The sequence below is a fragment of the Haemaphysalis longicornis genome, unplaced genomic scaffold (genome assembly GCF_048455015.1).
Source record: "Haemaphysalis longicornis isolate Haplotype H1 unplaced genomic scaffold, Haemaphysalis longicornis Haplotype H1 scaffold_2, whole genome shotgun sequence".
NCBI classification, from domain to species: domain Eukaryota; kingdom Metazoa; phylum Arthropoda; class Arachnida; order Ixodida; family Ixodidae; genus Haemaphysalis; species Haemaphysalis longicornis.
This window is the reverse complement of record NW_027526295.1, coordinates 73271177-73274849: the sequence shown is the minus strand read 5'-3', so window position 1 is coordinate 73274849 and position 3673 is coordinate 73271177. Positions and strand designations below refer to the sequence as shown.

The 3673-nt window shown below is 52.2% G+C and overlaps 1 long non-coding RNA gene across 1 annotated transcript; it reads right to left on the bottom strand.

The window, feature by feature from the left end:
• Window positions 1-425: 425 nt before the first annotated feature.
• Window positions 426-2827, bottom strand: LOC144168991 (uncharacterized). Its single transcript, XR_013322322.1, has 2 exons — window positions 2711-2827; window positions 426-2462 (listed from the first exon to the last, which is right to left on the bottom strand). It is a non-coding gene; the product is annotated as an uncharacterized LOC144168991 (long non-coding RNA).
• Between the last annotated feature and the right edge of the window lie 846 nt (window positions 2828-3673).

Genomic DNA, 3673 nt, shown 5'->3' with positions numbered 1-3673 from the left:
CATGTGAGGCACGCTTTCAACTGATCGAAACTGCGCTGAGCATCATCAGACCAACAAAACGTCTGACCCTTCCTGAGCATGAGGCGAAGTGGTTCAACTATCTCTGCATAGTTCTTTATGAACTTAGCATAGTATCCTGCAAGACCTAAAAATGATTGCAGTGACTTTATGTCCGTAGGAGCGGGAGCATGAACTATAGCTTTTACTTTGCTCTCCAAAGGTGAGATGCCCTCAGCCGAAATCTTGTGACCCAAAAAATCAAGTTCCTTGACCGAAAAAAGACATTTGTCGTTCAACTTCATGCCACTGTTTGCTATACATGTTAAGACTTCAACCAGGCTCGCGTCATGCTCAGCTTGAGTCTTTCCCCACACAAGAATATCATCAAGATAGCAAACAACATTTTTGCAATTTTTTAAGATCTGAGACATCATTTTTTGAAAAACCGCAGGCGCCGACGCCAGACCAAAACACACCCTCTTAAACCTGAATAAACCTTCATGAGTCACGAAAGTAGTTAAGTCCCTACTGCCCTCTTCCAGCAACAACTGATGATAAGCCGACGCCAAGTCAAGCTTAGAAAAACAAACAGCACCATGAAACATCTGCAACAGCTCTTCAACATGCGGTAAAGGATACCCATCAATGATAATTGCCTTATTCGGTTCCCGGAGGTCCACACACAGCCGAATGTCCCCGTTCTTTTTCCGGACGACGACGAGTGGCGAAACCCACTCCGAGGCGTCGACACGCTCAATGACATCATTGTCCTCGAGGCGTCGCAGCTCGCTGGACACTGGATCACGGAGAGCAAGAGGCAATCTTCGTAGCTTAGATGCAACTGGAGTCACACCTGGCCGCCGTTGGATCTTATGCGAGACGTCCTTGACAAGACCCAACTCGCCGTTGAAGAGATGTTCGAAACCCGGGGGCACGTTCACGGGACACTGCACTGCACACACCGATGCTAGTCGACACGTAAGAGACGCACCGTCGATCTGAATGCCCAGTTGCTGGATGGCGTCGAGCCCCAAAAGAGATGTCCCTTTGTCGGTGACGTAGAATGTGACGGAGCAAGACCGTTGCAAGACTTGAACAGGAGCTTGGAATGAGCCGCGGATGCCGATACGTTGTTTGGAAAAATTCCACAAGTTGACGGAAGCCTTGGACAGCGCATGCTGTTTACTGAAGTGACGCTTGAAATCTTCGACAGTCATCAACGACACGGATGCTCCGGTATCGACCAAGAGTTGCATGGTCACTCCGCTGACTTCGGCTTGAACGACTAAGTCCTTTCTTGGAGGATTGTTGACGCTGACTTCAGCTTGGACGACTAAGTCCTTTCTAGAAGAAGTGCTGACTGTTAAGACGGAAGATCTTGCGGGTGCGTTGATCTCCGTGGATGCTGGATGCTCTACAGGTTCCGGTGTCGAAGCGGGTCCCGTAGCTTCCTTCGAAGAAACTCGATGCACTGGTGCCGGCTTACGGCACATCGATGCGAAATGTCCCCACTTATTACAAGAGTTGCAGCGCCGATTTCTGGCTGGACAATTTGGAAATGCTGAATTATGCCATTTATTTCCGCATCGTTCGCACAACTGAAGCTTGCTTGCAAACTTCTTCTGCTGAACTGTACCGCGGAACTCTACAGCTGACTGCGGATGGAAACGTCCATCTTGGAGGCCACCATCTTGCCTTCCCGAACCCGGTGGAATGACGTCACGGCCTCCCCGGCTGGCCAGGCCATCTTGAATTCCTGTGCCGCCATCTTGAGCGCGCCGGCCTCCCCGGCGGCCCATGCCATCTTGATTCTCCACGCCGCCATCTTGAGCGCGGCGGCTTCCCCGACTGTCATCTTCCGCGACGCCACCTTCTCCTCGTCGACCTACTGCTTGTACTTGATGCGAACCGAAGGCTTGGTTCGCCAACGACAAAGATTCAAAACTCCGACCAACCTCTTCAGCTTTCTCCAAAGACAACCTTTCGCCATGTGCGAGCAGCTTTTCTCTAACCTGGGGGTTAGACGTTCCATGTATGATTTGATCTCGGACGCGCTCCGCGTACGTCAGCCCGAACTTGCAACGTACGGCTTTCTCCTTTAGAGCGGTCACGTATTCTAAAAAACTTTCCCCCCGAAATTGACGACGGCTTGTGAACTCATGTCGTTCAACAAGCGTATTTGTGGACGCAGCGAAGAGCCGGTCCAGCTGCTCCAAAAGTTGGTCGAATTTCGAAATGGCCGGAGCCGAGGATGCGGTCACACTACAGTCGGTCGCGGAGTCGGTCACGATAGGGCTGGTTACATTAGCGTCGGTCACGTTACTGGCGGCGTCCCTCCTTGCTTCGTCCTGCTCCGCCTCAGCAAAATACCTTCGTTGCCCCTCCCTACCCAAAACGCTGACGAGCGCCGACGCGCGTCGTCCGTCATTCCAGTCGCTGCCGCCAGCCGCCTCGAGATGGGCCTGAAACAATTTTTTCCAGTTATGCCACGGAATCGGAGGCGGCCCCGGCAATTCGAGGAAAACGGGCAGGTTATCGAAGAGGCCCATGCTGCCAAGCAGGAAGGAGAGAGACGCAGGAGCAGAAGCAGAAGAACGAAGTAGGGCGAGGCCTAAACGACGGTTCGACAAGCGTCAGCACAAAGAACGCTAGGCCTCGCGACGCCAGACGCGCCGGACAGTCACACTCGAGCGAGGTCAAACGCACTCACGTTTTCATTCTGCCGGACCCGTCGACGATGTCGTCGCAGCAGAAGAAAAGCATCCCATCCTCGTCGCCAAAAAGATGTGTCGTGGGCGACGGCGAGCGGCCTCGGCGGCGACGGGAGCAAAGGCGCAGCGCGCCGGGCCCACGCACAAGCCCAAGAAGAAAGAGTGCGGCCTGCTCGTACCTAGACCAGAGCCCAAAGAGAACGTTTATTGTTCGACAAGACGACACCTAGACGCATACGCACGTGACCCGTCACGTGCGACCACAGCAACGACATCTAGTTACAATTAACACAACCAAGCGCCCACAGTGAGCGGGCGCTCCACTAGAGGGCGCCACTACACCACACAACGATCTGCTCAGGCTGATGCAGAGATTTGGTACGCGAATGATTTTTATAAAAATAACAGTTTTGACCGCGTTTTGTGCCGCCAACATGGCCATACATTGGCACATAGCTGCGAGGCTGGCCTGGGGAAAATGAGCAGACGTTTCCAACGCTCCCTAATGCGATAGTTCATAACGCCGAGGCAACAGCTCTCCACCACACTTCGCCGACTCGATGACCACCCCTTTACAGGGCAGACAATTTTGTGTCAAAGGCGTTGTCCGTCACAGGCCGAAAAGGCTATAAAAGCCATACTGCTCTTTTTGAAGGACACGTGCCTGTCTGAACGATTGTAGGGACATTACTATAGTGCAGTGCCCTTAGTTCTCCAATTTTATCAGTGGACCGTATTAGTTTTGTGCATTTTCTGGTTGTGTGCGTTGTTTGTCCCACGCGACTTGTTCTTGACGCCCTTTTTCCGCCCTGAAATATTCCTCACGTGGTCTGAATTGCAGACCTTTTTGTGACCTCTACGATCCCCGATCTTCCATTTTATTTGGTCACCTTCATATCCGTTCTTCTCGCATTTACAATGACCCGGAGATTTGTTAGCCGATGTTAAACCCCTCAATAAAT